Source organism: Colias philodice, chromosome 26 (genome assembly GCF_061535455.1).
Source record: "Colias philodice isolate Cphi_HAF_F1 chromosome 26, ilColPhil1 Martin Lab GWU primary, whole genome shotgun sequence".
Taxonomy (NCBI): Eukaryota; Metazoa; Arthropoda; class Insecta; order Lepidoptera; family Pieridae; genus Colias; species Colias philodice.
The window spans coordinates 8728878-8752625 of NC_143111.1; the positions used below are offsets into that span (position 1 = coordinate 8728878).

Here is a 23748-nt window from a genome sequence, read left to right on the forward strand (position 1 = left end):
AGTCGCAAGCAGGGTAGAAGAATTGGCTAATGATATCGAACGATCATTAAAGGAACGCGTGTCGCAATTTGTTTATTACTCCATTGCACTCGACGAAAGTACCGACATAACTGACACCGCTCAACTGGCAGTGTTCATTCGCGGCATTGACGTTAATTTTGTCGTTACCGAAGAAATGGCTGCTCTTTTTCCTATGAAAGGCAGTACAAGAGGATGTGATGTGTTGGAATCGTTCAATTCCGTCATAGATAGATATGGACTCAAATTATCAAATTTGGCTGGAATTTGCACAGACGGCGCACCATCTATGGTTGGAAAAAACGAAGGACTTGTTGCTTTAATAAAGAAAAATAATCCCGATGTCTCTTTAATACAGTACCACTGTATCATACATCAAGAGAATTTAAGTGCTAAGTCAGTTAATATTCAAGACGTTATGAGTATTGTGGTAAAAACCGTTAACTTCATCAAATCTCGAGGTCTTAACCACAGGCAATTTCAGGAGTTTTTAAAAGAACAAGACGCCGAATATGGTGACATTACCTATTTCTGTGATGTTTGTTGGCTTAGCAGGGGAAAAATGTTAAAAAGGGTGTTCGATTTGCGAAAAGAAATTGCAGCATTTATGCTTAATAAGGATAAAGCTATTCCACAGTTTGGTGATGAAGCATGGCTAAGTGATTTTGGATTTCTTGTTGATATAACAGCACATCTCAATGATTTAAATAAGAAATTGCAAGGAAAAGATAATATGGTTCATGAACTATTTGACGCTTTAAAAGCGTTTGAAGTGAAGTTGGAGTTGTGGATCAATCAGTTAAAAAATAATATGACCACGCATTTTCCACATTTATCGTCATGTCGAATTCTCAACATGGACAAATATATTACCGCGCTGCTGGATCTGAAAACACAATTCGAGTCGCGTTTTACCAATTTCCGAAAACATGAAAAAAGCTTGAATTTGTTTGCTCGCCCATTCAATGTTTCTGTCCAAGATGTCCCTGATGATGTTCAGATGGAGTTGATAGAATTACAATGCAACTCTTCTTTGAAAGACAAATTCAACTTAGGATTGTTCGAGTTCTATTCAAAATACATCACTACTACACATTTTCCTAAGATAAGAGACCATGCACTGAAAATGACATCTCTGTTTGGTACCACATACCTGTGCGAGCAGTTATTTTCTCGGATGAAAAACGTTAAGTCGAAGACAAGGAGTAGAATCACCGATATTCACCTAGAAAACAGTTTGAGGATTTCAACGACCACCATAGGGACTGATATTGATAAGCTAGTTAAGAATAAACAATGTCAATCGTCTCATTGATTTCAATTTCAATTACTTTTAGTACTGTAAAATTAAATAATAAATAACTTTAAATATTATTGTTAGTTTTTATTTCAACATTCTTACTGGAACTGAAAATAAGCAGATGAAACCGCGGAGCGCAGCTAGTAATAAAAAGTTTTTGTTTTATTGCGGCCCACCGAACAAATATCAAAGTATAGTTGGCCCTTGGCTTCATAAACGTTGAAGACCCTTGTTCTAGGTCATCTGAGACTTAAATGGAAGCCGCAACAAGCATTTGCTATTATTAATGAATTATTGTACACTTGACACTCATTTTATTAAGATAAATTCTTGCTTACCTATATCGTTTTAAGGAATGAGTACAAAAGCTACTGGATTAATTTATATCAATGTAACTAAATAAAACATGCACTCTCGTTTTCCATAGCAGTCGGATAGGTTCTGGACAGCTTCTCCAAAGGTATTTCAAATGATATCCGCCGAAAATATCGGGAGGCGACTCTTCAAGTAGCAGTGCAATTCTCTGATACCTATACATATATTCCATATTCTCAAATATAGGTATTCCATAATACATAAATTCTAGATTAAACCTTCTTGTCATATTTCGAATCGGGATAATGGAATTTGGAAGTATCCAAAAATTATAACGCCTTTTTATTAAATACATGCAATTATGCAATTCACCATATTTGCTATTACACAATTTGCTGTACAATGTGTACATTATTATTACGAGATTAATTCCCCAGACGTCCTTAAACTTAGAATTTATTATTGTAAGATTTGTGGAAACTAAAACTTGGTCTTATTTATGTAGTCGTTAGCGAATAGTTTGTAGTGTTGGTAATTATTCGAAACTTAATAAACAAGGACAGATATTAAAATATTCTTTACTTATTAGCAAATATTTAGTTTTTAAATATATAAGACTTTACGAGACAGTTATTTTAAGAATAATGGCATATTTTTTAACTCTGGAATAGAAAAAAAATTCTATAAGTACACATCAAAAAATAAATACAATAAACTAACTATAAAATTAACATTTTGTGTTCTTGGGACGTAGTATTAATTAGGTTTATTAATTTATTTTATTTTAAAATAATAATTTTCACTTATTTTAAATCCTTAGAATAAGTTTCACAACTTTCTGCTAAAGATACTGATAGCCTAGCTAGTAGCTCATAGCTATATTTACGTCTAAGCAAATACCACGTCTATTGTAATGAAATTAAAGTAAATTATAGCCACCTAGGATGATTTTACGGAATATTATAATATTTCACACATTGATTTCGTGCCAGTATAAATTAAACAAATATACATAATACATAAGTACATATTATATTGGCTTACCTACTCAGTCGACGCTAAGTATAACGAAACATTTTTTTGGAAATCGGAATTTTATTTTAATATTTTTATTTGATTAAACAAAATGGTTCACTGATTTAACCAATAGCCAATAAAAAGTAGATTGAATTGAATATTTTTTCACGGAAGTTATAAAACACTACCTTTAAATGCGTTGTATGAATGTTTATATTATTTATGCAAACTTTTATTCATGCATATATAAAGTATACCTACTCTAGAAAATATGAAACTTATTAATATGTATACAAAACTCTTGTAATTTTTAATTTCAAAGCTTCTCTAAAAAACAAATATTTCTATTCTAATATAATTAATGCGAAAATTTGTATGTTCGCATGCATGAATGTTTGCTATAATTACTTGTGCAAATTTGGCAGTATTGAATCCAACGCAACGTACTAAAATAACCGAAAAGTTAAATTAAAATAATTTGGAAAATCCAAAAGTGCAGCCTCATCATTTTTTTTTAATAATTATTTATTAATTATTATTTTTGTTTATTTAATAACAATTAAACCACATCGAATCAGACCCTGAAAAATGAAAGGGTTCTATTCCTGAGCATACTCAAGCGTAAGAGAAAAAAAAAAGACTCGATTAGTAAAGTATTTCGGTCGCTATCGTGTTAACAAGAAAATCCTCCGCACATACATACACACGGACGTCCAAGACAGAACTTTTTTAAACTGTTTTTTAACTAGTTTAAATAACAAAAATGACATCAAAAATATCATGAATGTTAAAAATAGTGTTTTTTCTTAATATGTGTGTGTATATGTATTATCTTACAAGTGCAATGTATGATACATAAAGACATTCTAAGTTTGAAAAATCAGATGTTTTGCGCGAAGTGACAGTAGTACCCACCTCAACGCTTCGCTTATGAGGCGTGCAAAATAGCATTTACTTACCTTCCACCAATTAAAGAAATATCCAATGCATACCTACAAATGTTCGTACTAATTTTACGTTGGTTTCAACAAATTATAATAATTTGACAATAACAATTAATTCAACCAAGTTTATTCAATGTTCAAAACATATGAAGGTGGGTGGAGAACAATAAATCAAATCCAAAAACAATAATGTTTAAAACTTTTACCGTAAAGTACATAAGTGTCTCAAACGTTTTCCCGCCAAAACCGCGGCGGCCATTTTGCGAACACTGAATGAGGCTGTGATTTATCGTTCAAGGGGTACCGCTTTTCAATTTAATTTCAATAGGAACAGCTTCTTTGTGTTTATTAGTGAATGATGAATATCATAATTTCGCAAAATTTCCCTCAATATTTTAAATGTGTACATTATTTGTTTATTCACCGCCCATTATGGTGAGCCGTGAGGTGTTGCCTGATTTCAATGGATCGAAATGAGAACGCGAATTATCCTCATTTATATCGTGAGTTTGTTTGCTCAGTTGAGATTTGTTTTAATAGTAATGCGAACGTCATTAAGTGTGTCATTAAGTGTGAAATCCGAATCTTTATACAAGCACTCAAGATTGATAGATATAAATTAAATCACACGACATAAACTAAAATCAATCAAACTACTTAAAAGAAAATGAAAATACATACGCAACAAGCACATTCGTTAACCACGATATAACCGCCAAATTTCTCCTTCTTCTTGATAATGATACAAATTTAATTACTTACATAGGTACGTACTAAATACCTAGTATGCTGCGTAAGTCATGGCTCCAAACTACCAATAACAGTCGAATTCCACCGAGAAATGCCAAATTCCAAATCAATTAAATTAAATTCAACTAATTATGTATTTTATTTAAATATTTTATGCTACAATTTTGTCAAAGTAACCGCCATTACTGTTTAAATTTTGAAATATGAAATAAATTTGACATTGACAGAACCCGTCATCAAAAAAGAAATATCGAAACAGTTGCCATAAAAAAATCTTATCTAAAAAAAAAAGGAATATACATAATCAAACATTTCCCTCTGTCTTCGCCACAGTCAAGTAAAAATAAAAGAATCTATCGTGTGCATCTGGTGCAAGAAATTATGAACAAGCGTTGGTTTTTAATTAAATTATGTTAAAGCTATATTGTAATGAAGATTTTCTTGTCACAAAGTATGTAATAAACAACTATTAATTGCACAGACTATATAATATGAGATACTGTGAAATGCATATTATTATAAGAAGTAGAACTACCTACCGTAAAACGGGGTAAATAGAAACAATCTAGACTTTCAAACCGACTTTAAAAATATAAATTGTAAGTTTCGGGTAATAAAGCTGCTTTCATTGTGGGAGTCCTTTGCTATTTTACAAGCTAATTACAATTTTAATGCCAAATTATTATCTACTTAGGAGAAAAAGACAAAAACCTGGTCAATTTCTATTTTCCCGGAATACGGGGTCAATAGATACGACATATGGGGTTAATAGAGAAAAATGATAGGGTTGTCAAAATATTTTATATTGTGGTAGTGACGTCACAGAGATAATGAAATAAAAGAGTGTACATAATATATTAGAAAACCTTTTTATATATTCATTAACAGCCTGTTGTATTAAGTTGAAGTCATATTTTATATATTTCTTACCCCGAGGGTCTGGTTTTGTAGTTGCGTGGCATATTGCTCGCAACTATACCTGCGTACACAAAATTAATTATTAAATATTAAAAAATCAACTTTTTAAAAATGTAGGTAGGTAATAAAGTTAAAACTCAACAACCTGCATAAAGTGCCAACCCTATTCAAAGCGTTTCTAAAAACCCCTTTCGCGTTTCTATTAAACCCTTTCTCGTTCCTATTTACCCCTGTCCCGTTTCTATTCACCTCATATGGCGTTTCTATTCACCCCTCAGTCGTCTCTATTCACCTCTTAATCAAGAAATATTTATGGGTGCAATTATTTTACTAATTTACCAATAAAAATCAAACTAATCAGTAAAACTTACCTTTTCAATTTATTCTGGATACACTTCACCGTCGAATAAAGTTATTTCACAATCAAAAACACAATTTAAATAATAACTAGAGAGAAGTTAGTAAGAGCACAAAAGACATACATACAACCGTTGCACTTTGAACTCACTTTTTGACATAAATTGCTAACTTCATACTATTCAAATGTTGTCAGACCAACAAAAAAATGTTGCCATTGTAAAAACTAAAAACACTATTGCGATTTTTGAAGTAGTTTTCAAATATCAGGCTTTTAGACTTTTTCCCAAGAATATTTCTATTCACCCCGTGAATTCTATTCACCCCGTTTTACGGTACGTATGTTGACATCTATAAATTGATTTTAGCAAGTAGGTATAAAAGATATTAGCTATTTACTTATTTTATTTAGTAGGTAAGTACCTATATGCCGGATATTTTTTGTGAATAAGACCAATATTATAAACATTTATACCTATTCGTATAGGAGCTACCAACGTTGACAAGAGAGCATTTTAGTATAGTTGGTTCTTTGATATACTGTTCCTCTTGCTATTTCGGTTAGAGTCCGGGCTGTCTGGCTGGTCGCAGTGGTTGCATTTAGTAGTGCGCATCTCATCTGCACAGGATAATTTCCCTAATTTGAAGTCATTTTTTAACGCGTAATTTTTAATATTTTACCTTTAGATAGATCCATCAGACATAATTTTTTTATTGCAAGACGTTTTTTTCGTTGTTAAATAGGTGCCAGACGCAATTTTTAATTTCGTTTTTATAAAAAATTCAAATTATTTTAGAATGTCTGTAAATTTCATATTATGTTCTTCAAACATAATATAATCTAAAATTAATTAGCCAGACGCTAATTCGATTGTTAAGTATTAAATAATGTGTATAAATAAAAAAAAGTAATGAAGCATGCAGCTCATCAGCTAGTGTATTTTAACTATGCGACAGGAAATAATTGCAAGAATACAATATTATTTACACTTGTTCTTATAAATAAAAACTAAAATGAAAAAAAAAAAACATAAAAGTGAAAAATAAATTAAAGTTACCATACATTGAAATTTGAAAAGAATGGAATAAAAACTATATCAATGAAGGTTAAACAATTACATTGTTAAATTTAAAAAGCCATCTTCATAATCATCATCATCATCATCTTTCCTCACACTGTCAGAATTATTTATGTTATCGTCTAAGGAATTGTTATTGTTTTCCAATATTCCATCATCTGTAAACAACTAGAAAGTTTGTTTCAATATTGATGTACACACGTACACACACACAACACACACACACCACACCACACACGACACACACACGTGAACACACACACACACGCATGTTTAAGTTTGTATTGAATTTAACTAAAGTAGTTAGCATGAATTTATATAGGTAGGTATACTAGCGGTCCGCCCCGGCTTCGCCCGTGGTACCTACATGTATAAACTATCCTATCTCTCAAGTTGAATCGAACTGCACATGGTGTGCGAATTTTATTATAATCGGTTAAGTGGTTTAGGAGTCCATTGAGGACAAACATTATGACACGAGATTTATGTATATATATTAAGAATTAAGATTAATGAATTAATATTGTTATCATCATCACTACATAGTATAAAAAAAAAGTCGCTTTCTCTGTCCCTATGTCTCTTTAAATCTTTGAAACTACGCAACGGATTTTGATGTGGTTTTTTTAAATAGATAGAGTGATTCAATTGGGAGGTTTATATGTATAATAACATCCATTAAATAGTGGAGAAGTACCTACTGTTATTTTTGAGGTTTCTAATGTGATTACGTAAATAATTACAATTTTTCCACTTACAGTGCAAACGGAGGCACCCTACGAGTTTTATCAAAATACTTAATGTACTAACTACATTGAAAAGGTCTACAGAAAAGTCCGTGATGGTATATGTCTATCTCTTATGGATAACCCACAATAACTTTTTTTATCATTTACTTTTTACGACAAATAATGGCTAATTTTCGAAGCGATTTTAACCAATACAGCATTAATCCTTAACCAATTAAAGACCTTGAATACATTGTTCATTTAATATCGATCTATATGGCCCTTTACACATGGATTTAAGTGAATATTTTCGAAGATATTACAGATTTAAAAATTGCGGGACGTAGCGTTTGCGGCGGTACCAGCCGGCCGCCCGGCTATATCTACACTAATATTATAAAGAGGAAAGATTTGTTTGTTTGTTTGTTTGATTGTAATGAATAGGCTCATAAACTACTGGACCGATTTTAAAAATTCTTTCACCATTCGAAAGCTACATTATCCACGAGTAACATAGGCTAGGTTTTATCCCGGAAATCCCACGGGAACGGGAACTATGCGGGTTTTTCTTTGAAAACGCGGGCGAAGCCGCAGGCGGAAAGCTATGTTTTTATATTCAACGTTCACAGTTTTTCTGTAGTGTATTTAGCGATTATTGCACCCGTGCGAAGCCAGGGCCGGGCGGGTCGCTAGTTAATATTAGATATATATTAGAAAATTTAACTTGTATTGGCAACACTGTATTTTGTTTGTGGTTCTTTTTCTTCTTGTACGCGGTGTGTAATGTGTGGTATTAGGCAATGTGCTATTGGAAACAATATACCTACATAAGTTTATGTAATCGCTGTTTTCATTTAAACCCATAACTTAATAGATAAGTAATAAAAAAATTGTTTTGTATAGAAGATTGTTGATGTACCCTTATAGTTTATTTTTTAGCCTAAGGAATAAAATGTACCAATGGAAGGTACTTGTTCCCACAACACAGGGAATCCTAGAGTAGGAACAATTCAATTTCTATGCATCTTAGGTATATTTTCGAAAAAAAGAAGTTATTTTTTATTGTTATTTAATTTTCGCGGCCGACCCTTTCTATCTCTCTTGCACTTTAAACTATCTCTCCATATACACAATCATCAAATTGTTATACTTACCTACTTTCACTACGTTTTTATTAGTACATATTTAATACTTAACAATCGAATTAGCGTCTGGCTAATTAATTTTAGATTATATTATGTTTGAAGAACATAATATGAAATTTACAGACATTCTAAAATAATTTGAATTTTTTATAAAAACGAAATTAAAAATTGCGTCTGGCACCTATTTAACAACGAAAAAAACGTCTTGCAATAAAAAAATTATGATTGATGGATCTATCTAAAGGCAAAAGTTTAAAAATTACGCGTTAAAAAATGACTTTAAATTAAGGATAATTTCCTGTGCAGATAAGATGCGCACTACTGAACGCAACCACTCCGGCCAGCCAGACTGCGCGGACTCTAACCGAAATAGCTAGAGGAACAATATATCAAAAAACCAGCTATACTAAAATGACTTCTTTTTCAACGTTAATAGCTCCCGTACCATATAGGCCAGTTGCCAAAGAATAAGATCTAGTTTATTGAGTCCTTTCAAAAAAAAAACAAAAATAAAGTTCAGTAAATAAAAAAAGATTGGTTCCATAATTAAAGGTTTTTATATTAGAAATATTACAGCGTGCCTATTATAAATAATTATAGTGATCCAGTTTTATAAACTCACAAACACGCAATTATGTTTTTCATTCATTATTACGAAATTTTCTCACAGCGTAAATAAGAACCTAGGTATTTTTAAGGATATTTTAGGTGAACAACAACATTAAATTGTTTACTTTTTGTTGTAGCCTTGAAAGTTGAAATAATGCCTTTAATCTTAAGGCGAATAATTAGAATGTATTGTTAACTGAATTATTTATTCAACGAAGTAATTTATTTCATTCATATTACATACCTATAATAGGTAGGTATTATGAGTGTACATTTACTGACCTATTCTGTCTACTGTCTATGTTTTGGTATGTTTAATATTAGGTAATATATTATTGGCATTTTGATTAATTAATTTTATATCATAAAAGTATGCGTTCCTTGGTCTCAGAAATAAACACAGTTCATAAATAACATTACTTATTGGATCACGCATCGTAATATTACATGTCTCAATAACAATTATTATTAATATAAAAAAACCACTCTGTCAAATCAGTATCAGCTGCTACCGAAACGAGTATACTATGCACAGCAGATCATTACAGTTTAAGGTGATTGCAACGATCTGTTCCCAGCCAATATCCCGCTAGATGGCGCTGAATTCTACATTTCTAGTTTATTTGAGTTTTTGCGTAATTGGAATAGTCATCAAACCTAGGAATAGTCATGGCGGTTACTGAATATTATATTTTATTGAAATATGTTATATCATTGCCTTAAAATCCACCCAATTCGGTAAAATTATGCGTTTTAACATCTGTCATTGCATACAGGGTCGTTTACACACACAGACGTATACAAAAATGATAAAGATTTAACTCTAGATGGCGTGAATGTAAAGCGCGTCACACACGGTGAAGATACTACCTATAATATTTTATCTAATCTAGTAATATTTTATATTACAGTATCTTAAGGTATCCGGTATCAGCGTTCTGACCATCATTTTTCTTTTTTCGCTGTAGAACCGCCATCCTGTTACAAATGACCCACAAAGGAGAATGACCACGGGTGGTATCGGTAAAATTTTAGTTGTGCCACGTATTCGTTATATTGTTAATTCCTATTTGTATTTATAATGATCATATGTATCAATATTAAGTCTTAATTAAACCGGATAAATTGAAATAATAGTAAAAGTAAAAGTTTTTCTTTTGAAACATGTATGAACTTTCGCATTAGTAGGAAGTAGGATTGTTATAAAAATAAAAGTTATATTTGTTGGCGTAAACTATTTTATTGTAATTTTGGGAAATAAATAATGTCAAAATTGATTACCTACAATAAAACGCAGTTTTATTTTATTACCTACATTACACTATTGTTTTTTTTTTATCAAAACATGTATTTGAAGTAGCAAATATGATATTATGCTGATCCAAGCATTTTCACTCAAAACTAATATCACTAATGATTTGTAAAAGTAAATTATTTCAAAATACATTTCATAACCAACAAGTAAGAATAATTATTCATACAACAACAAATCAAAAACACTATTTACTATGGAAAAAAAACCAGGAAGGTGAAAAACATATTTACGATTTCGATGCACTCGACTTTTAGTAAAATAATAGGTAAAAATATTATTATGGTTTTGATCACAGACATATCTGTGGTTTTGATTTTAGCTACTAGTATCAGAAAGCTGCGTGTTCAATGCACATCGGGGTCCCACAACTGTGGAGGAAGGAAGGTAGAATACCTCCATCGAATAAGTGAAGTTTCTCGACATACTCGATTTGCCGGCCGGCCTCAATGAAGATTGTCCGAAAGTTGTATATGTGCTCTGTAACGAAAAAATTTCGCTAGCGCGATTCAGAGTGAGGTGTCGTACAATATACCTAATGAAGTTTTTCATCTTTTTATTTTACTGCAAATACAAAATAAAAATTAAACAATGGTAATGTAAATTCTAAACAAACTACTACCAAAATACAATTAGAACAAAAATCATTTGACTTGTTTATTTCACCCAGAGGCCAGAGCTGAGGCGGCTCGTGACAAAATTGTATAGGTGTTCACTTGAAATAAAACAACGAAAATACAATAGCGTTCGGGATGATTTATTACAAAAAAATGAGCACCACATTTTATAAATGTCTATAACACTAAAAATTACAAAGTACAGGCTATTTCAAAACGAATTCAATGACTAGGTATCAATAATTAGTAAATCACCGAATTTGCATTCGCGAGCGTAGGTATCCATAGTGTTTGTCACTGACGGTCACTGACCTCTATAACTTATAGTTATAGAGGTCAGTGGTGTTTGTTGTGTAAACATGTATGTATTTGAGTAGTTAGTAGCATATTATATTCTGAATTTCTGATCCATGCCTATTCACTCAAAACTAATAACACTAATGATTTGTAACAGTAAATTATTTCAATAGGTAGGTATTTGAACATTTCCCAACAAGACGTAAGAATAATTATTCGTAGGTATACAAGATACAATAACAAATCTAATACACTATTTATTATTTTATTATTTACTAGCGGTCCGCCCCGGCTTCGCCCGTGGTACATGTTTACGTTTTCTCTCCATAAGAAGTAATAGCTAGAGAGCTAGCGCAAAGCTACCTGTATGTATTTGACCAGACCTGGATTTTTGTGTGTTGATTCCCCTATACCTACTATACATGAGATGAGGAGTCACTAAGCCCAGAGTGGTGGACGGGGCGCGCGCTTAGGTAAGACAGGTGGAAATTTTTGGCGAACTCTGAAACCATTTGACCACGTCTGCCATTTTGATATTTGAAAATAGATTAATATTACTATCGGAAAATAACAATGGCAGACCATTATCACGCGGATAACATTCTGGCAGACACTTATGAAAGTGCTGAAAAAAATACAATTTTGAAAGTATTTGACCAGATCTGCCATTCATATATTTTATTTATTAGGGTCTTAAAAACTTATTTTCGAAACGGCAGACATTTTCATTGCGTACAGACTTCAGCAGACAACAAAACTTTACAGACATCAGCAGTCAACAAGACTTAGCTGCTACATGGTCAGATGTATATATGTATTACGTTCCCTGACCTTACATCAATGATTTACTTTATTAATGTTTTTATGGTCATTTACATTTAATTTTGAAAACTATGGAATAAAATTTATAAATTTGATGATACAAAACTAAATATACATTTGTAAAGAATCTCAAATATAAAGTTGTGTTGCAAATAACAAATCATCATTTAAATATTTAGTTTATTTCTTTATTTAAGAAACAATTAACAATTACAAAACAACATAAAAAAACACGCATGCATTTATTGAAATGTTCATTCATCATCACTATCGTATGGCGTTGTGTGACTCGTCTTCATAATCCATTGAATCGGATTCTGTAAAAGTAAAACGTAAATTATATAATAAAAGAAATGAGTCATTATAAACTTACCTAGTAAGGCAATGCCTTTGATGTCGCACGATGCCGCCGCGCCGCCAGTGTAGGTACTTCTGCTGCTACATGAAAATATGCTAGGGTTGCAACAAATGGGAAATAAAACAATTGTGATTATTACTATTATGATGTAATCATTTATTCATATTATGTACATTCAAAACAATTGCTATTATTAAATCTGATGTAATTATTTTTTCATAAATATATAATTATTATTAATTACATAATATATTGCACTGTGAAATATTTACGTATCACTTTATTTTTGATGTTCTTAATTGTCTTTTATAAAATTTAAGTGACGCATTCGCATTGGGATCAACAATCCGATAAGAAAAGAATGGAGACAACATATACATAGCTTTGATTTCAATTCTACAGATACAAAATATACAATCTATCTAAAATGATACAACGGATGTTTCCTGCGTTTTCTCGTCAAAATACCGAAACAACGTAATTATTGTATAGTAGTTGGGCGTGAAAGTAAAAAAACAAATGAAAAGTGTTTTCCATATGATTATTTATTAAATTTACGCGATTAAGAATAATTTCAACGATACAATTTAGTAACCGAGAATTCGGAGGATTAAAGAAAATACCTGCCTGATCATTTTATCAAACTCTAAAAGAATTATGGTTATTTCGCATCACTCGGTTTATTAGTTTGGTAATAATTATTAAAGGTAGTTACAACCCTAGCCATTGAGTCGAACGGTAGGCAACACAATATCGACTTTGTGCGGGTACATATGGTACATTTCTTCTTGCTGTGAAGCGTAATTATTATTATTAAGATTTTTTAGGCTATTTTGAATCAGCTGTTCTAATTTAATTCTAGAAATTTATTAAAACGTGATTTTTTTTAAAGTATATTATGAGTTTATAAATACCTCAACCAATAGTTATTGTGTCCTATCCTCATTTCTTTATATCTTGGTAGTTAACTAAAGTGTTAAATTTACATAACCTCAACAACAACATTTACACTGCCACTGCACTAAAACTAAACTAACTAGCTCTCTAGCTATAAGAACCATCCTCGTACTTCAAGGGATATAATAAAAAAAGAATTATCGAAATCGGTTCAGCCGTTCTCGAGTTATGCGCTTACCAACACATTTTGCGATTCATTTATATATATATACTAGCGGTCCGCCCCGGCGTCGCCCGTGGTACATAATATTTACGTTTTCTCTACATAAAAACCATCCTCGTACTTCAAGGAATATAATAAAAAAAGAATGATCGAAATCGGTTCAGCCGTTCTCGAGTTATGCGCTTAGCAACACATTTTGCGATTCATTTTTATATATAAGATAAGATTATGTGAAAATAACCAGGAAGGTGAAAAACATATTTACGAAAACATAGTAACATAATATGGCTGTCGCTACAATAATTATATTTCAATTTTATCTTTTTATACCTAGTAGAACTGGCCGACGAATAAAAAAAATCGTATTAGAATAAATACAATAAATTACGGAACAAAAAAAGGATTGTAACTGAATTAGGTATGTTTGTTTCTGGGCGCACCGTTTTCGACGACGCGACGCGCGACGTAAGCGTATAGGTATAGGTACCTACTTTGCTAAAACAAACTAATAAAATTGTGTGTCTGTCTGAAAATTCGGAAAAGCATATTTTGCAAGTTTGTAATTACTTTGATAGTTTACCGATTTATAATAATTGTAATTGTAATTGTATAATATATAATTTGCAATGTGGTGAAATTTCATAAAAATCACGGGCCAATTTTTTGTTTTGAATCCCACCGAAAATATAATTGCGTTATTAGAATAATTAATTACTATACCTACCCACGATCAATTATTACAATATAGTCTCAAATGCATACTAGAGAAATATTGCAATTTGATTCAATTAAAATGCATAGCATACAAAAATAAATTCACAACACAAGAAATTCCGCGCGCAAATCATAGCGCGTGTCAATGAAATCAAGAATGTTTTATATCAAGCCGACGCGGACGACGACGCGACGCCGAACAAAAGTACCTACGACGGACGACCACGCTTCGAGTTGCCAAACAACATGAGTAATAAATTGTTTACAAAAAAAACAAGTTTTCCATTTTTCTGTATGAGTAGACAGAACTTCAAAACGCCACCTGCTACGGTTTATATTATGAACGATTGTTATAAAAATAAAAGTTATATTTGTTGGTGTAAACTATTTTATTGATCAATAATTTTGGAATTTAAAATTGTCAACATTGATTACAATAAAACGCAGTTTTATTTTATTACACTATTGTTTTTTTTATCAAAACATGTATTTGAAGTACCATATAATATTATGCTGATCCAAGCATTTTCACTCAAAACTTATATCACTAATGATTTGTAAAAGTAAATTATTTCAATATACATTTCATAACCAACATGTAAGAATAATTATTATTATTCCTACCTACAACAACAAACCTAAAACACTATTTACTATGGGAAAATAACCAGGAAGGTGAAAAACATATTATTATTTACGATTTCGACGCACTCGACTTTTAGTAAAATATAGTAGGGAAACATAATATTATGGTTTTGATTTTTGCTACTAGTATAAGAAAACTGCGTGTTCAAACTACTTGTTTGAGTTGTTTGTCTGTCTGAAAATTCGGAAGTACTTTGGTAGTTTACCGATTTATAATAATATTGTATATATCGTTGTTTAAAAAATATTCAAACACAATAAAATATGATATATGTACTGATTTATCACTGGTTTCAGTGATGAACTGATGAGTCAATTATAGCCACTATACTTTCGTCATACGTGTGTATGATTGATGTGATTTGCAACGTGGTGATATTTCAGAAAAATCACGGGTCAAATTGTCCCACCGAAAATATAACTGCGTTATAAGAATAACTATACCTACGATAAATTATACATAATACAATATAGTCTCAAATGCATACTAGTGAAATATTTTATTTGAATCAATAAAATAAAAAAATAAATAAAAAATAATAATAATACAAAAATAAATTCACAACACAAGAAAATCCGCGCGCAAATCATAGCGCGTGACAATGAAATCAAGAACTTTCGAGCCGACGCGGACGACGAAGGAGCCTAACAAAAGTACCTACAATCATAGGCGGCTCGTGACAAAATTGTATGGCCGTGTTCACTTGAAATAAAACAACGAAAATAGGTACCTACAATAGCGTTAGCAGTACAAAAAAAATGAGCACCACATTATAAATGTCTATTTATACACTAAAAATTATAGAGTATTTCAAAACGAATTCAATTATTATTTAGCAATAATAAGAAAATCCCCGAATTTGCATTCGTGATCGTATTCATAGTGTTTGTCTACACTAATATTATAAAGAGGAAAACTTTGTTTGTTTGTTTGATTGTAATGAATAGGCTCATAAACTACTGGACATTTTACCAATGTTTGCAAGTTTGTGATTACTTTGATAGTTTACCGATTTATAATAATTGTATACTTATATCATTGTTTAAAAATATTCAAACACAATATGATATAGGTACTGATTTATCACTGGTTTCAGTGATGAACTGATGAGTCAATGTTAGCCACAATACTAATCACTTTCGTCATACATGTGTATGAACTATGATTGATGTGATTTGCAATGTGGTGAAATTTCATAAAAATCACGGGCCAATTTTTTGTTTTGAATCCCACCGAAAATACATATATTACTAATTGCGTTATTAGAATAATTAATTACTATACCCACGATCAATTATTACAATTTACAATATAGTCTCAAATGCATACTAGAGAAACATTGCAATTTGAATCAATTAAAATGCATAGCATACAAAAATAAATTCACAACACAAGAAATTCCGCGCGCAAATCATAGCGCGTGTCAATGAAATCAAGAATGTAATTTTATATCAAGCCGACGAGCGACGACGCCGAACTAAAGTACCTACAGTACCATTTACCTTCAGTGTACAATACAGTTTACAGACCTACGACGGACGAACAATAATGAGTAATAAATAAAAAAAAACATAGTTTCTAAGGTCATTAGTTTTATTTTATTTTATTGTTATTTTCTTTGAACGATTGGAAATGAAATTACTCAATTTTTACACAGAACTTTGATTTATTAGAATTATGCTCATTATGCATAAGATAACGAACGCGAATGCACGACATCTAGCGCGTCAATGTCTAAACATCGCCTTTCGTTTAGACATTGACGCGCTAGATCTGTAATAAGTATATAGTCTATGCGCTAGATGTCGTGCTTTATGTCGTGTTTCGCTTGGCAAAAGTCACGCACACTACTGTAGAAGTGTCAAATTTTTCCGGTATTTTACTGTTGTTTTTCTAAGTAAATATTGTAAATTATTGATTAAAAAGGTCGAACGCGCACACATTTCATTATAGAGAAGTGATAAAATGATTAGTTTTAAAGAAATAGTGTCTGTGTTAAGTGTTTAGAGGTAATCAAAAATGTATGGAGGGACGGTCGGAACATCAACCTTAATATAAAAAATAAAACGAAATACCGCAGGTACAATACAACCGCTCCTTATCTGGCGTGAAGTTAACAATAAGTCGCTTTTGCACCTAATTTCAGATTAGTTGCCTTTGCGTGCTAAACGCAAATAGGGTGACCGTGCTTGAAACAATAACAAAAGCCGATGAACCTTGTATTTACGCTTTACAACACGAACCATGCCATTATATTAAACCTAAAGTACAAACAGAACATGTGTCAACAGTTAAATCTAACTTTCGAACCTCAAAACAAAAGTTTTTTCGACTTCTGTTTATAGTTTCACCCGTGAATACGCGACCAAATTAAAAAGTGTTGTGGTCGAATACGAAACAACGCAACGCGTGGGCTTCTAAAACCCGCCGGGTTTATTTGACAGCCATGGCCCATGAGTCCGGCGTCCGCCAGTCGCTCTTTTACTGTGTAGTGGAGTTGTAGTGTCGCGCCATTCGAAATTAAAACTTTTCTCTCCTTCGATATACTTGTAAAATGAAATAAATCGACTCGAAATTCGACAGTTCGCAAGAGATATAGTGCTGCCTTGTGTGTTGTGTGAGTTTTAGAAATGTTTAGTGCTATACAGTGAAGTTCTGTGGTGATTCATCTCGGGGAACAAGATTCTGTTTATGTGTACGTGTGTTGGAATTCAAGTTATAACTGCAAAGGAAATGTGTGAACGTTGATTTTTTTGGGATCTGAACAAGGAGAGTTAGCTTGCGGAGGAAATAAGGTATGTTATTATGTTAAAACATCGATATCAGTAACTTAATACGGAACGTTAAGTATACCTACTTATCTTGCTACACCGTTGCCGTTGCTATGGATTTGTTATAGCCAATAGGATAGATAGGGCGCGTTTTATTGTTCTAAGAAGTTGATTAGCTGCTTGATATGATGTGTACAATCATACTAAACTACTAAAGGTCATTCATGTTATAAAATTACCTGACCGCGTTACGCATGTGATTCTGTTTGAAATAATAACCAAAACCGGTTCAGTTGTTACTTAAATTACTTCTTAGCGGATGGTATTAAAAATTTACAGTTGTTCACTTTAGCTCGACTCCAGATGTAAAAGTATTTACCGCCAAAAAGAAATGCAACGAGAAACGAAACGTAAAGAAAACATACAATAACAAAAGCAAGCGACTGCGCCGTCTTATCTTTTATTTTTGTTTAAATATTAAAGGCCATTCTGCGGTTATAACAACCCTTTGTTGTAGGTTCCTTAAGATTTTTAGGTTAGTAAAGACTAAAGACTAAAGAGTAAAGACGGTTGCAAGAATCGAGAACCAGTTTATCGGGTGTTCACAGTACGCTAGTGGAATGTACTAGGTATGCAGCGAAGAAATTATTGGTTTTGTTAATAATACCTACCTACTTACCTTACTCCAGTAGGATTTGTTCATGTTTTCGTTTCGTAATTTGAATTTTGATGTGACTGCATTTATGGAAATCGGTTCGTCATTTACCTAGGTATACAGAATACCTACAATAATTTATACTTGTTGGTATACATTTTTGCAAATAATTTACAAGTAAAAGAATAAATATTTTACTTAGGTACCTACGAATCGAAATACCTGCCTATTGCTTACGAAATAGCGTATCATATTCAATAAGATGCTACAACATAGGTACCTAGTACCTACCTACCTACCTATCATTTTTTAACAAATGCCTGCCATTCATGATTCAACTTAAGTATTTTTTTAAATATGTAGGCATTGAATAATAAATACAATTGGAAATGTTAACCTAGCCTTTTCTTTTTAGGTATTTATGAAAACAATAAATTCACAGACATTTATTTTATAGATATACACCTACCTATAGATAGCGAAAACACGCGATGGTAATAGGTAGTAAAGTATAATTTATCTGTTCATGATAACGTGTCATTTTTATACAAGGTCGATTGTGATTGAGTTTTTTGTTACCTATAACAAAGAGGTGTCTAACCTACTAAACTCTATTATAATCCTATGTGTGCCTCGCAGTATACCTAACCATAGTATAAAGACTGTAGTAGGTATAACTTAGCTTATTTTTATTTAAAAATGCTTCGACATGATCGTAGCATAGAATAATGAATTTAGGTACCTACCTAGGTACTATTTAATGGGTACAGGATCAATGTATGATATTTTCCATCCTAAACGATTAATTTATAACACTTCAATATAAAATGACCCTCGGAAGTGAAATCATCACTTTCGAGAATAATCTAGATACAAAATTAACATGACGCACTCTGTATTTGTGCACAGTGCAATGATGGCTAATTCGCATAAGTAGATTAGTGACAGTTGCATGCTTGCCTTGCAATATGCATTCAGAGATTTACGCGCCAAAAAATATAATGAGGGTGCTACAAGCCAAATTTGCATGCGCAGATGTAAGGTACGTGATGCATGAGCATTTTGCTTGCGTCGAGTTGATGCGATTTGCTCGTCTTTGTTTTGGTGCGGTTGGGTTTTTATTTCGGGTTTTTTCTAGTTTGTCGTATTTTTACGATTTTTCAGATTTTTAATCAAATTCGGTGGTCGGTTTATGAACGGGAGGAAAATAAAGATCTTAAAAATACAATAAACATATCAAATAAGTTACCTCATTTAAAACTAGAATGTTATTTATCTAATTTTGTAGGTCGCGCAGCGGTCCGTGAATAAAAAAATATGTACCTATTAAGTTTTTACAGGCGACCAAAATAAACTCATAAACTTCGCACTTATTCATAAATCGCATGTAGCTCTCATTAAAATTATACTTTGATTCAAGACGAGGCGAAATAACTAAGTAGGTAGGTACTAGGTACATACTGATACACTTTCACAACATTTTGTCTCTTAATAAAGTTCAAAATAGAAATGACGTACAGACATACAATGTATTAACTTACACAGTATTTGTACAGATAATAAATAAACAACGTAATTCTTAACCTTATCCGATAAACAGATACATTCATCCCACAAGAAGCTTCTTGTTCTTGATTTCCTACAAGCAATTCAATTAAAACACAACATTGCATTCATACATATTACTAGCATATTACTAGCTGCGCTTCGCGGTTTCACCCGCGTTGCTCCGCTCCTGTTCCCTATAGCCTTAGCCTATAGCCTTCCTCGATGAATGAGCTATCTAAAACGGAAATAATTTTTCAAATCGAACCAGTAGTTCCTGAGATTAGCGCGTTCAAACAAACAAACAAACTCTTTAGCTTTAATATTAGTATAGATAAGGTTATATAATAATTAGGTTACATATCAAATGACCTGTCTGCAGATTACTAAGCAAATATAATGTTTATCAGTGTGGAAGATTGTTAAAAGTTTTCCAGTTAAACAAAGACGTCCTCAGAGAGTGATTTGGGTGAAAGTTTTTTAGTTAAGTCCTTGCGGTGTCTTATTTGCGATGGATGTGTTCGCTTGTTTGTGTATTTTCTTATACTAGCTTTGCACGCGGCTTCGTTCAACTTTTCAGAGAAAACGTGGACTGGCTCTCTAGCCTCCTAACTATATCTAGCCATAAAACTAAATCAAAGCATAAAATTGTCCGGTTTCGATAAAGAAAGACAAACAAACAAACAAACTGTCGCATTAATCATATTTAATATATCATTAAGGATGTAAGGATTAAGAACTAGTAAACTACAGAATGATGGTTTGTATTGCTAATATCAGGATTACATAGTATGTAGTAGGTACCTACATAGTACTAACTACTTATAATCAGAATTGCATCTAAAAAGTAGTAGCATTACGCTTTCAATTCACAAAGGAACAATTTAATTAACTCGAGGTTCTTGTCGATTCTTCGCTGCAGGAGCTATGTCGAATCGGTAGTTCAGTTCTTGCTTTAACAAAAAATATTTTAAGTAAAAAATACTATTCTTAAAAGTTTTGAGTTTTTGTAAAATGTCATATCATTGTGTTTTTACTTTATTATAAAAGCTTGTATTGTGAATCGATTGTATTTTACCAAGAAGCTTATATCTAATACACTGGAGATTTCAGTATGAACATTAACTTGCAACAAGAAAATATGACCATGAATGACGCCTGTATGTTTTTTATCCCTTTCACACCTACTTACATACTGAAATCTCCAGTGTATTAGATATAAGCTTCTTGGTATTTTACGACTTAATTTTTTACTGTAAGACGTGTAAAAAGTTATTTCGCTATTTCGATTTTCTCTAAGAAGGTAGGTACTAGCCGTATGTAAAATATTATACTTTCTTCAATCACTTAAGAGGACCCGTGAGAGTAGTGCCCGCGAGGTTCTCTAATATTAGGTATTGTGAGTTTCAAAGACCTCTATGGCAAATAAATCCATTTCTAAATGATAATATTGAAAACCTTTGATAATGCCTGATGTAAATATACGTAGACACATATTCTTTTTTAATCTTTCTTCAATACAGTGGCTATAATGAGGTGAAATCTACATAAGTAAATTTTGTTGTGGACAATCGTTGTAAATCTTAAAATATAAAACTTAAAGATTTCTGACTGACTGATCTATCAACGCACAGCCCAAACTATTGAACCTATCGGGATTCATTTTGGCATGCAAATAGGGAGTATGATTTTGATAAATTCTACTCTCAAGGCGACAAAGTATGAAAGTTTGTACCATGAAAATTTATTTTGACCACGCAGGCGAAGCTGCGGGCAACAGCTAGTAACATAATTTATTTTATGTCTCATATTACGAGGGTTTTATTACGCTTACTTATTGAAATGGTGCTACATTAGATTATATATCGCATTATGCGTATTTACGAATACTTAAGCAAATAATGTTCTTCTATTTATATTGTTAGTCACAACACGTCATGTTTAGAATGTCGTAACTACATGAATAATAATTATTAAATATTGTAATGAGTGCATATTGTTATTGGATATGAGAGCAAAATATTTAAAATGCATTTAGAAAATATAAACTGGTAATGAGTTTTGTATGAAAAATGGAAGATAAGAAGAAATTTATGTGTGGGGTAAAAATTAATTCGTATAGAGCTAGAAAACTAATTAGTATATAAATATTTAATTTGTTTATTATACAGTATTATATGCACATTGAACATAGGGCTTACAATGTCATATCAACATATCGTTATAATACAAAACATTGTTTTCGTCAGATGCGTCGAATTTATGTTTCATCGCAATTCGCAATACATGCAGTGGAACGGTGGAACCACATGGAACGCAGGTGAGGGACTAGAATGAAATGTATGCTAGAGGATGAAATAGTTAAAATGAATTCACCTTTATTGAATTAAAATTTACATTAAGTACATGGACAAAGACAAAGATGCGTTACAAAATAAAGGTTAAGTTGCGAAAGTGTTATAAATTAGGCTACCAGTGATTCTAGCCTAAATACTAAATATTTAAAACCTATCTATATTCATAAGGCGCATACGAAAGTTTTGTTTCATAGCTTTAATGAAATAAGTTGTAAGCGAAGAAGGGTCACGTACTAGTAAAGAATCCCGTACGGTCAGGTAAGTTTGATTGGAGATCTTTGACAAATGTTTCACGGTAGATGACTGAAGTTTTTCCATTTTTGGTATTTTCTTGAAGTTTAGGTTATTCTATGGGATATTTCTATGTTTTATATGAGAAAATATTTATAAAAGCAAAGTGTGATCGTAAGCTAAGTTTATTTTACAGTGGGAGCTTTCAATACTATTAATAATACGAATGAAGATAAATTTAAAACTTTGAAATTATGCTTTATATTTTGATAGAAGTCAGAAGTTTAACTACATACTAACTTCATCAACTTTTCAAACTAAATGATACAATTAACATTGCAACATAATCTTAAATAAATAGATGTATTAAATAAATAATAACACAATGGTTATTCAGGTGATTCAGCCGTGTTATCTAACTACGGGGTAAATATATAAGTATCAGTTATACAAATACCTACTTAAAACTAATAATAACAGTGACCTAAAGTGTTTTTAGTATCGCATCATATATGTACCTTATTATTTAATTTGTTTCGCAATGTTAGAAAATTTCGTCCCTTTGATGATGGATTCACATACTTACGTTTAAAATTGATCATATTATGTCTAAAGTATTATTTATTAACTGCAGCAATGGTATTATAAGTAAAAAATATAGATAGATTACCAAACACAACATTCGAGTTTCTAAAAAAGCATACATCGACAGCACACACGTCGACGAGATGGTATTATTCAATTACCGTGAGTAAAAAAGAGACGAGTCAATTAATATCTGACTAATTATGGATTTGGTGAAATCTATAAAAGCTGAAGTGTTTATTTGTTTCAACGCGAATAATGTCAGAAACTACTTACTGGTTTAAATTGAAAATTGTGCAGAATAGACCAGTTATTTGGGAAGGCTATTGGTTATACATAACATCATGTAGGACGTGGGTGAAACCGCGGGGCATATTTATTGTAAGTGTCTAGTAGTGCAATCACCTACCTAACATTAAAGTAGTTGAATAAAGGTCCAAATATAGCCAATAGAAGTCTCAGAGTAAAGAAATCAATTGAACTTTGCTATAAATGTAAGCGACATGAAGCTGGAGAAATGAACTATTTTGTTGACAGA

At 31.8% G+C, this 23748-nt stretch overlaps 1 protein-coding gene across 1 annotated transcript in view; it reads left to right on the forward strand.

Annotated features, from left to right (window-relative positions):
- Nucleotides 1-17524: 17524 nt before the first annotated feature.
- Nucleotides 17525-23748, forward strand: part of kek5 (leucine-rich repeat, immunoglobulin-like domain-containing kekkon 5 protein) — a 185917-nt gene continuing 179693 nt past the window's right edge. Inside the window, exon 1 of the mRNA XM_089711378.1 lies at nucleotides 17525-17861. The gene's annotated coding sequence lies outside the window, so the exon portion shown is untranslated. The remainder of the gene's footprint in view (nucleotides 17862-23748) is intronic.